The sequence below is a fragment of the Phoca vitulina genome, unplaced genomic scaffold (genome assembly GCF_004348235.1).
Source record: "Phoca vitulina isolate PV1807 unplaced genomic scaffold, GSC_HSeal_1.0 scaffold67, whole genome shotgun sequence".
Taxonomy (NCBI): domain Eukaryota; kingdom Metazoa; phylum Chordata; class Mammalia; order Carnivora; family Phocidae; genus Phoca; species Phoca vitulina.
In genome coordinates this window covers 9,713,933-9,726,533 of record NW_022589770.1, presented here as the reverse complement: position 1 = coordinate 9,726,533, position 12,601 = coordinate 9,713,933, and positions in this window count along the sequence as shown.

Here is a 12,601-nt window from a genome sequence, read left to right as displayed (position 1 = left end):
GGCTTAGTATCATCCCCCATTCTTAAGAGTTGGTGTCTTGTTATTTTACAAGAATAATGTATTAACTAGCTCATTTAGAAACTATTAGTGCATTGTTGTCATACAATAATATGATAGGTTTTACAAAGCAAGACTGTAAGGAAGACACCAGGGAGGACACTTGGTATCCCCCAAATTTGGGAGACATAGTATTTAAGCAGCTTGAAGCTCTTTCCAACTGGTGAGTCAATTCAGTTGCCAACACAAAAATGAGACACATTTGTAAAATGGCAGCAGAACTATGAAATACAGAAGAGAAGGCACAAAGACCAATTTAACCCTTTTAAGTAAATGATTTGGCCACTGGATTTGTGTGTTGATAAAATAGGAAATAAAATAATGGTTTTCAGCATTTATTAACCATGAATTTATTTATTTAAATGATATGTGAGTTAAAGGTATCAAACATACAAAAGAGGAGGGACTCTGGTTGATGCTAGCACATGGTAATGGTTCATGAAAGGAACAATGTACAAGGAGACTTTAAATGCACACAGTTAGAAACTTGTTGGGTCATATAACTCAAAAGCATATAAGAAAAGCTGCCTGAAGATATGGTATTAAGAATTTAGAACACTGAATCCAGTTGTTAAGTCTCGATTTACTGGTAATAAAAGTTGTTCTTGGGTATTTTAAAACCCTCATGGCAGGGGAAGATACCAAAACCAGGGGGTCTTATTTGGGATTCTTAAGATATAGCTTCAGTACTGCCTGTTGATATTACTTTGTTTACTTCCCCCTGAGGAACAGAAGATGAATAGTGGGTCTTTCAACTGTAGCATTTGTCTATGTTCATCTTATATCTTTTGATGCAAAATAAATCTTGTCATTTGAGCAGATTTATTCTGTCAGTATTGAATTAGTGCCATTCTCTCAGACTTGGACTCAAGAATGGCACCATGAAACCATGAGGCTTAGAAGGGAGAGGAGCAAGATGGCAGAAGAGTAGAAGACCTAAATTTCTTCTGGTCCCAGGAATTCAGCTGGATAAGGATCAAACCATTCTGAACACCTACAAACTCAACAAGAGATCAAAGAAAAGAATAGCAGCAACTCACTGAACAGAAAAGCGACCACGTTCTGGAAGGTAGGACGTGTGGAGAAGTGAATCTGAGGCGATATTCGGGAGGATAGATGGCAGGGAAGGGGGCCTCTGTCAGCTGCTACCGGCAAGTGATAGAGCAGCAGAGCACAAAATCAGAACTTTTAGAAGTCGGCTCTGCTGAGTGACGTCGCTCCAGTGGCTAAGCAGGGGGTGGACCCTCGCTGGGACAGTGTGGTCTCAGGACCCTCGGGGTCACAGAAAGACCAGGGGTGCCTGAGTATGGCAGAGCTCCCAGGTATCGGAGCACGGAAGCTGGCTGCAGAAACAGAGATGAGGAGTGGGCTCTCAGCTCGGGGTTGCCATAAACCGTGATCCACGGGCCACTGCTCTTCCAGCAGGGACCCAACAAGTGGCAGATCTGGGGAGACTCCCCTTCCTCCCCCGGGAGGAGTGGCACGGGAGCGTGCCCCAGGGATCTGCTGGGTTTGGAGACTCCAGATTGGGTCGTGTGCCAGAGAGAGAAATGCTCAGTCACAGGCCAGGTGAGCATGGAGTGTGGGTGGAGACCAGGAAGATGGGAGTGATTCACTGCTTTTCTCCGGGGGCCCTGAGTTCTTGGGTCCTTTGGGGCAGAGATTAAGAGGCCGCCAATTTCACCCTCGTCCTCCAAATCTGTACGGAAAGCTTGAAGGGAACAAAAGCTCCCAAGAGCAAACCCGAGCAGATTATTGAGCCCGGACCTGGCAAGGGTGGGGCAATTCCACCTCCAGCAAAGACACTTGGGAACCAAGGCAACAGGCCCCTCCCCGAGAAGATCAGCAAGAACAGCCAGCCAAGACCAAGTTTACTAATCAATGAGAACCGCAGAACTGCAGCGCTAGGGGCATACTGCACATAGAATTCATGGCTTTTTTCCCCATGATTCTTTAGTCTTTCAAAGTTATTTTTTTTAGTTTTCTTTTTCTTTTTTTTTTTTGAATTTTCCTTTTTCCCTTTTTCAACCAACATCTTATCAATCCCTTTTTTAAAAAATCTTTTTTATTTTTCATTTTTAGAGTCATATTCTATCCCTTCCTAGTAGTTAACCTTATTTTTGGAATATATATAAGTTGTTCTCTCTTTAAAATTTTGGGATACAGTTTCTTCTAACAGACCAAAATATACCCGAAATCTCTAGTGTATGGCTTTGTTCTAGTCTCCTGTCTGATCAGATTCTCCCCCCCCTTTTTTTAATCCTCTTCTTTCTTTTTTCAACTAACTTCTTATCTTATTAATTCCTTTTATAAAACTTTTATAGTTTTCATCTTTACAGTCATATTCCATCGCTTCATCATATTTACCCTTATTTTTGTACATATTTAAGTTTTTCTTTCTTTAAAATTTTGGGAGGCACTTTCTTCTAACAGACCAAAATAAGCCCAAAATCTAGTGTGTGGCCCTGATCTATGCACCAGCCTGATCATATTGGTTCATATTCTTTTTTTTTTCATCTTTTTTTTTCCTTTTTTCTTTCTTTCCCTTTCTTTTCCCCTGGTTTCAGGTCTCTTCTGATTTCTTTAGTGTATATTTTTCTTGGGATGTTGTTACCCTGTTAGCATTCTGTTCTCTCAATTGTCTATTGTCCTCTGGACAAAATGACAAGACGGAAAAAATCACCACGAAAGAAAAAAAAGAACAAGAGACAGTACTGACTGCCAGGGACCTAATCAATACAGACATTAGTAAGATGTCAGAGCTAGAGTTCAGAATGATGATTTTAAAGATACTAGCTGACCTGGAAAAAAAGCATGGAAGATATTAGAGAAATGCTTTCTGGAGAACTAAAAGAACTAAACTCTAACCAAGTCGAAATCAAAAGGCGATTAATGAGGTGCAATAAAAAATGGAGGCTCTAACTGCTAGGATAAATGAGGAAGAAGAAAGAATCAGTGAGATAGAAGACCAAATGATGGAAAATAACGAAGCTGAAAAAAAGAGAGATAAACAACTACTGGATCATGAGGGCAGAATTCGAGAGATAAGTGATACCATAATATGAAACAATAATAGAATAATTGGGAACCCAGAAGAAGAAGAGAGAGAGGGGCTGAAGGTATATTGGAGCAAATTATAGCAGAGAATTTCCGTAATTTGGGAAAGGAAACAAACATCAAAATCCAGGAGGCACAGAGAACCCCCCTCAGAATCAATAAAAATAGGTCAACACCCTGACATCTAATAGTAAAACTTACGAGTCTCAGAGACAAAGAGAAAATCCTGAAAGCAGCTCAGGACAAGAGATCTGTAACCTACAATGGTAGAAACATTAGATTGGCAACACACTTATCCACAGAGACCTGGCAGGCCAGAAAGGACTGGCAGGATATATTCAGAGCACTAAATGAGGAAAATATGCAGCCAAGAATACTATATCCAGCTAGGCTGTCACTGAAAATAGAAGGAGAGATAAAACGCTTTCAGGACAAACAAAAACTAAAGGAATTTGCAAACATGAAACCAGCCCTACAAGAAATATTGAAAGGGGTCCTCTAAGCAAAGAGAAAGCCTAAAAGTAACATAGACCAGAAAGGAATACAGACAATATACAGTAACAGTCACCTGACAGGCAATACAATGGCACTAAATTTATATTTTTCAATAGTTACCCTGAATGTAAAATGGGCTAAATACCTCAATTGAAAGACACAGTGTATCAGATTGGATAAAAAAACAAGACCCATCAATATGCTGTCTGCAACAGACTCATTTTAGACACAGAGACACCCCCAGATTGAAAGTGAAGGGATGGAAAACCATTTACCATGCCAATGGACACCAAAAGAAAGCTGGGGTGGCAATCCTTATATCAGACAAATTAGATTTTAAACCAAAGACTATAATAAGAGATGAGGAAGGACACTCTATCAAACTTAAAGGGTCTATCCAACAAGAAGATCTGACAATTGTAAATATATATACCCTAATATGCAGGCAGCCAATTATATAAGCCAATTAATAACAAAATCAAAGAAACACATTGACAACAATACGATAATAGTAGGGGACTTTAACACCCCCCTCACTGAAATGGACAGATCATCTAAGCAAAAGATCAACAAGGAAATAAAGACTTTAAATGACAAACTGGACCATATGGCCTTCACAGATATATTCAGAACATTCCTTCCGAAAACAACAGAATACACATTCTTCTCTAGTGCCCATGGAACATTCTCCAGAATAGATCACATCCTAGGTCATAAATCACGTCTCAACTGATACCAAATGACTGTGATCATTCCCTGCCTATTTTCAGACCACAATTTTTGAAACTCGAACTCAATCACAAGAGCAAAGTCGGAAAGAACTCAAATACATGGAGGCTAAAGAGCATCCTACTAAAGAATGAATGCATCAAACAGGAAACTAAAAAAGAATTAAAAAATTTCATGGAAACAAATGAAAATGAAAACACAACTGTTCAAAATCTTTGGGATGCAGCAAACGTGATCCTAAGAGGAAAGTATATAGCAATACAAGCCTTTCTCAAGAAACAAGAAAGGTCTCAAGTACACAACCTAACCCTACACCTAAAGGAGCTGGAGAAAGAACAGCAAATAAAGCCTAAACCCAGCAGGAGAAGAGAAATAATAAAGACCAGAGCAGAAATCAATAAAATAGAAACCAAAAGAACAGTAGAACAGATCAACAAAACTAGGAGCTCGTTCTTTGAAAGAATTAATAAGATTGATAAACCCCTGGCCAGACTTATCAAAAAGAAAAGAGAAATGACCTAAATCAACAAAATCATGAGTGAAAGAGCAGAGATCACAACCAACACCAAAGAAATACAAACAATTATAAGAACATATTATGAGCAACTCTATGCCAGCAAATTAGATAACCTGGAAGAAATGGATGCATTCCTAGAGATGTATCAACAACCAAAACTGAACCAGGAAGAAATAGAAAACCTGAACAGACCTATAACCACTAAGGAAATTGAAGCAGTCATCAAAAATCTCCCAAAAAACAAAAGCCCAGGGCCAGATGGCTTCCCAGGGGAATTCTACCAAACATTTAAAGAAGAATTAATAACTATTCTTCTGAAACTGTTCCAAAAATTTGAAATGGAAGCAAAACTTCCAAACTCGTTTTATGAGGCCACCATTAGCTTGATCCCAAAACCAGACAAAGACCCCATCAAAAAGGAGAATTACAGACCAATATCCTTGATGAACATGGATGCAAAAATTCTCACCAAAATACTAGCCAGTGGGATCCAACAGTGCATTAAAATGATTATTCACCATGACCAGTGGGATTTATCCCTGAGCTGCAAAGTTGGTTCAACATCTGCAAATCAATCAACGTGATACAATACCTTAATAAAAAAAAGAACAAGAACCATATGATCCTCTCAGTAGATGCAGGAAATGCATTTGATAAAGTACAGCATCCTTTCTTGATCAAAACTCTTCAGAGTATAGGGATAGAGGGTGCATACCTCAATATCATAACTCCATCTGTGAAAAACCCACAGTGAATATCATTCTCAATGGGGAAAAACTGAGAGCTTCCCCCCAAAGCTAAGGAACATGGCAGGGATGTCTACTATTACTACTGCTATTCAACATAGAATTAGAAATCCTAGCCACATCGATCATACAACAAAAAGAAGTAAGGCATCCAAATCAGCAAAGAAGAATTGAAACTCACACTCCTTGCAGATGGTATGATACTTTATGTGGAAAACCCAAAGACTTCACCCCAAAACTGCTAGAACTCATACATGAATTTGGTAAAGTGACAGGATATAAAATCAATTCACAGAAATCAGTGGTACACCTATACACCAACAACAAGACAGAAGAAAGAGAAATTAAAGAGTTGATACCATTTACAATTGCACCCGAAACCATAAGATACCTAGGAATAAATCTAACCAAAGAGGCAATGAATCTGTACTCAGAAAACTATAAAACACTCATGAAAGAAATTGAGGAAGACACAAAGAAATGGAAAAATGTTCCACGCTCATGGATTGGAAGAACAAATATTGTGAAGATGTCAATGCTACCTAGAGCAATCTACACATTCAATGTAATCCTTATCAAAATACCATCCACTTTTTTCAAGGAAATGGAACAAATAATCCTAAAATTTGTATGGAGCCAGAAAGGACCCCATTAGCCAGAGGAATGTTGAAAAAGAAAAGAAAAGCTGGTGGCATCACAATACCGGACGTCAAGCTCTCTATTACAAAGCTGTAATCATCAAGACAGTATGGTACTAGCACAAAAACAGACACATAGATCAATGGAACAGAATAGAGAGCCCAGAAATGGACTCTCAACTCTATGGTCAACTAATCTTCGACAAAACAGGAAAGAATGTCCAATGGAAAAAGTCTCTTCAACAAATGGTGTTGGGAAAATTGGACAGCCACATGGAGATGAATGAAACTGGACCATTTCCTTACAGCACACACAAAAATAGACTCCAAATGGTTGAAAGACTTAAATGTGAGACAGGAGTCCATCAAAATTCTAAAGGAGAACAGAGGCAGCAATCTCTTTGACCTCAGCCACAGCAACTTCTTCCTAGACACATCACCAAACGTAAGGGAAGCAAGGGCAAAAATGAAGTATTGGGACTTCATCATGATAAAAAGCTTTTGCACAGCAAAAGAAACAGTCCACAAAACCAAAAGACAACCAACAGAATGGGAGAAGATATTTGCAAATGACATATCAGATAAAGGGCTAGTATCCAAAATCTAGAAAGAACTTATAAAACTCAACACCCAAAGAACAAATGATCCAATCAAAAAATGGGCAGAAGACATGAACAGACATTTTTCCAAAGAAGACATCCAAATGGCCAACAGACACATGAAAAAGTGCTCCACATCGCTCGGCATCAGGGAAATCAAAATCAAAATCTCAATGAGATACCACCTCACACCAGTCAGAATGGCTAAAATTAACAAGTCAGGAAATGACAGATGTTGCGGGGATGTGGAGAAAGGGGATCCCTCCCACACTGTTGGTGGGAATGGAAGCTGGTGCAGCCACTCTGGAAAACAGTATGGAGGTTCCTCAAAAAGTTGAAAATAGAGCTACCGTATGACCTATCAATTGCACTTCTGGGTATCTACCCCAAAGATACAAAAGTAGTGTTCCAAAGGGATACGTGCACCCTGATGTTTACAGCAGTAATGTCCACAATAGCCAAATTGTGGAAAGAGCCAAGATGTCCATCGACAGATGAATGGATAAAGAAGAAGTGGTATATATATACAATGGAATATTATGCAGCCATCAAAAGGAATGAGATCTTGCCATTTGCAACCACGTGGATGGAACTGGAGGGTGTTATGCTGAGCGAAATAAGTCAATCAGTGAAAGACATGTATCATATGACCTCACTGACATGAGGAATTCTTAATCTCAGGAAACAATCTGAGGGTTGCTGGAGTTGGGGGTGGGGCGGGAGGGATGGGGTGGCTGGGTGATAGACACTTGGGAGGGTATGTGCTATGGTGAGTGCTGTGAATTGTGTAAGACTGTTGAATCACCAACCTGTACCTCTGAAACAAATACATTACATGTAAAAAAAAAAAAAAAAAAAAGGAGATAGTAAGACGGGAAAATTGAAGGGGGGAAAATTGGAGGGGGAGATGAACCATGAGAGACTATGGACTCTGAGGGTTCTACAGTGGAGGGGGATTGGAGTATAGGTTAGCCTGGTGATGGATATTAAAGAGGGCACGTACTGAATGGAGCACTGGGTTTATACGCAAACAGTGAATCATGGAACACTACATCAAAAACTAAGGCTGTGGGGGGGGCGGAGCAAGATGGCGGAGGATAGGAGACCTGGATTTCGTCTCCTCTCAGGAATTCAGCTGGATAGGGATCAAACCATTCTGAACACCTACAAACGCAACAGGAGATCGAAGAAAAGAATAGCAACAACTCTCTGAACAGAAAAGCGACCACTTTCTGGAAGGTAGGACGTGCGGAGAAGTGAATCCGAGGCGATATTCGGGAGGATAGACGGCGGGGGAGGGGCCTCCGTCGGCCGCTTCTGGCAAGTGATAGAGCCACGGAGCACAAAATCGGAACTTTTAGAGTCTGTGCCGCTGAGGGACGTCACTCTGGTGGCGAAGTGGGGGGTGGAACCCTCGCGGGACAGTGTGGTCTCAAGACCCTCGGGGTCACAGAAAGACCGGGGGTGCCTGAGTGCGGCAGAGCTCCCAGGTATCGGAGCAGGGAAGCCGGCTGCAGAGACGGAGCCCAGGCGCGGGCTCTCAGCTCGGGGTTGTCATAAACCGTGATCCGCGGCACAGTCGGGCCACTGCTCCTCCAGCAGGGACCCAACAAGCGGCAGATCCGGGGAGACTCACCTTCCTTCCCCGGGAGGAGCGGTGCGGGAGCGCACCACGGGGATCTGCTGGGTTTGGAGACTCCACCCGGGGTCGGGTGCCAGATAGAAAGGCGCGGTCACAGGCCAGGTGAGCACGGAGTGTGGCCGGAGACCGGGGAGACGGGAGTGACTGACTGCTTTTCCCTGGGGGCTCGCTGAGGAGCGGGACCCCGAGTTCTCGGCTCCTCCGGGGCGGAGACTGGGAGGCCGCCATTTTCACTCTCCGCCTCCAAAGCTATAGGGAAAGCTTGCAGGGAACAAAAGCTCCCGAGAGCAAACCCGAGCAGATTACTTAGCCCAGACCGGGCAAGGGCGGGGCAATTTTGCCTCCGGCAAAGACATTTGGGAACCACGGCAACAGGCCCCTCCCCCAGAAGATCAGGGAGAACAGCCAGCCAAGACCAAGTTTACCGATCAGTGAGAACGGCAGAACTCCAGCGCTAGGGGAATACTGCACATAGAATCCATGGCGTTTTTACCATGATTCTGTAGTCTTTCAAAGTAAATTATTTTTTTTAACTGTCTTTTTTTCTTTTTTTTTGAATTTTTCTTTTTCCCTTTTTCAACCAACATCTTATCAATCCCTTTTAAAAAAAAAAACATTTTTATTTTTCATTTTTAAAGTCATATTCTATCCCTTCATAGTAGTTACCTGTATTTTTGGCATATATATATAAGTTGTTCTCTCTTTAAAATTTTGAGATAGTTTCTTCTAACAGATCAAAATATACTCTAAATCTCTAGTGTATGGTTTTTTTCTACTCCCCTGCCTGATCACATTCTCTCCCTTTTTTCTTTCTTTCTTTTTTTTTAAATCCTCTTCTTTCTTTTTTCAAACAACTTATCAAATCCTTTTATAAAATTTTTTATAATTTCCATCTTTACAGTCATATTCCATCCCTTCATCATATCAACCCTTATTTTTGTACATATATAAGTTTTCTTTCTTTAAAATTTTGGGAGGGACTTTCTTTTAACAGACAAAAATACACCCAAAATCTAGTGTGTGGCACTGATTTATAAACCAGCCTGATCATATTTGATCACATTCTGTTTTTGTTTTGTTTTGTTTTGTTCTGCTTTTGTTTGTTTTTATCTTTATCTTTATCTTTTTCTTTTTTCTTTTTTTCTTTCTTTTTCTTTTTTCTCTCTTTCCCTTTCTTTTCCCACCGCTTCAGGTCTTTTCTGATTTGTTTAGAGTATATTTTCTGGGGACGTTGTTACCCTACTAGCATTTTGTTCTCTCATTAATCTATTCTCCTCTGCACAAAATGACAAGATGGAAAAAATCACCTCAACAAAAAGAACAAGAGGTAGTACCGACTGCCAGGGACCTACTCAATACGGACATTAGTATGATGTCAGATCTACAGTTCAGAATCATCACTTTAAAGATACTAGCTGGGCTTGAAAAAAGCATGGAAGTTATTAGAGAAACCCTTTCTGGAGAAGTAAAAGAACTAAAATCTAACCAAGTCGAAATCAAAAAGGCTATTAATAAGGTGCAATCAAATATGGGGGCGCTAACTGCTAGGATAAATGAGGCAGAAGAAAGAATCAGTGAGATAGAAGACCAAATGATGGAAAATAAAGAAGCTGAGAAAACGAGAGATAAACAACTACTGGATCACGAGGGCAGAATTCGAGAGATAAACGATAGCATAAGACGAAACAACATTAGAATAATTGGGATCCCAGAAGAAGAAGAAAGAGAGAGAGGGGCAGAAGGTATAATGGAGCAAATTATAGCAGAGAACTTCCCTAATTTGAGGAAGAAAACAGGCATCAAAATCCAGGAAGCACAGAGACCCCCTCTCAAAATCAATAAAAATAGGTCAACACCCCGACATCTAATAGTAAAACTTACGAGTCTCAGAGACAAAGAGAAAATCCTGAAAGCAGCTCGGGAGAAGAGATATGTAACCTACAATGGTAGAAACATTAGATTGGCAACACACTTATCCACAGAGACCTGGCAGGCCAGAAAGGACTGGCAGGACATATTCAGAGCACTAAATGAGAAAAATATGCAGCCAAGAATACTATATCCAGCTAGGCTGTCATTGAAAATTGAAGGAGAGATAAAAAGCTTCCAGGACAAACAAAAACTAAAGGAATTTGCGAACACCAAACCAGCCCTACAAGAAATATTGAAAGGGGTCCTCTAAGCAAAGAGAAAGCCTAAAAGCAACATAGAACAGAAAGGAACACAAACAATATACAGTAACAGTCACTTTACAGGCAATACAATGGCACTAAATTCCTATCTTTCAATAGTTACCCTGAATGTAAATGGGCTAAATGCCCCAATCAAAAGACACAGGCTATCAGATTGGATTAAAAAACAAGACCCATCGATATGCTGTCTGCAAGAGACTAATTTTAGACCCAAAGACACCCCCAGATTTAAAGTGAGGGGTGGAAAACCATTTACCATGCTAATGGACACCAAAAGAAAGCTGGGGTGGCAATCCTTATATCAGACAAATTAGATTTTAAACCAAAGACTGTAATAAGAGATGAGGAAGGACACTATATCCTACTTAAAGGGTCTATCCAACAAGAAGATCTAACAATTTTAAATATCTATGCCCCTAATATGGGAGCAGCCAATTATATAAGGCAATTAATAACAAAAGCAAAGAAACACATCGACAACAATACAATAATAGTGGGGGACTTTAACACCCCCCTCACTGAAATGGAAAGATCGTCTAAGCTAAAGATCAACAAGGAAATAAAGACTTTAAATGACACACTGGACCAAATGGACTTCACAGACATATTCAGAACATTCCATCCCAAAGCAACGGAATACACATTCTTCTCTAGTGCCCATGGAACATTCTCCAGAATAGATCACATCCTAGGTCATAAATCAGGTCTCAACTGGTACCAGAAGATTGGGATCATCTCCTGCATATTTTCAGACCACAATGCTTTGAAACTAGACCTCAATCACAAGAGGAAAGTCGGAAAGAACTCAAATACACGGAGGCTAAAGAGCATCCTACTGAAGAATGAATGGGTCAACCAGGAAATTAAAGAAGAATTAAAAAAATTCATGGAAACCAATGAAAATGAAAACACAACTATTCATAATCTTTGGGATACAGCAACGGCAGTCCTAAGAGGAAAGTATATAGCAATACGAGCCTTTCTCAAGAAACAAGAAAGGTCTCAAGTACACAACCTAACCCTACACCTAAAGGAGCTGGAGAAAGAACAGCAAATAAAGCCTAAACCCAGCAGGAGAAGAGAAATAATCAAGATCAGAGCAGAAATCAATGAAATAGAAACCAAAAGAACAGTAGAACAGATCAACGAAACTAGGAGCTGGTTCTTTGAAAGAATTAACAAGATTGATAACCCCCTGGCCAGACTTATCAAAAAGAAAAGAGAAATGACCCAAATCAACAAAATCATGAATGAAAAGGGGGAAATCACAACCAACACCAAAGAAATACAAACAATTATAAGAACATATTATGAGCAACTCTATGCCAGCAAATTAGATAACCTGGAAGTAATGGATGCATTCCTAGAGATGTATCAACTACCAAAACTTAACCAGGAAGAAATAGAAAACCTGAACAGACCTATAACCACTAAGGAAATAGAAGCAGTCATCAAAAATCTCCCAAAACACAAAAGCCCAGAGCCAGATGGCTTCCCAGGGGAATTCTACCAAACATTTCAAGAAGAACTAATACCTATCCTTCTGAAACTGTTTCAAAAAATAGAAATGGAAGGAAAACTTCCAAACTCATTTTATGAGGCCAGCATTACCTTGATCCCAAAACCAGACAAAGACCCCATCAAAAAGGAGAATTACAGACCAATATCCCTGATGAACATGGATGCAAAAATTCTCACCAAAGTACTAGCCAATAGGATCCAACAGTACATTAAAAGGATTATTCACCACGACCAAGTGGGATTTATCCCTGGGCTGCAAGGTTGGTTCAACATCCGCAAATCAATCAACGTGATACAATACATTAACAAACGAAAGAACAAGAATCATATGATCCTCTCAATAGATGCAGAAAAAGCATTTGACAAAGTACAGCATCCTTTCTTGATCAAAACTCTTCAGAGTATAGG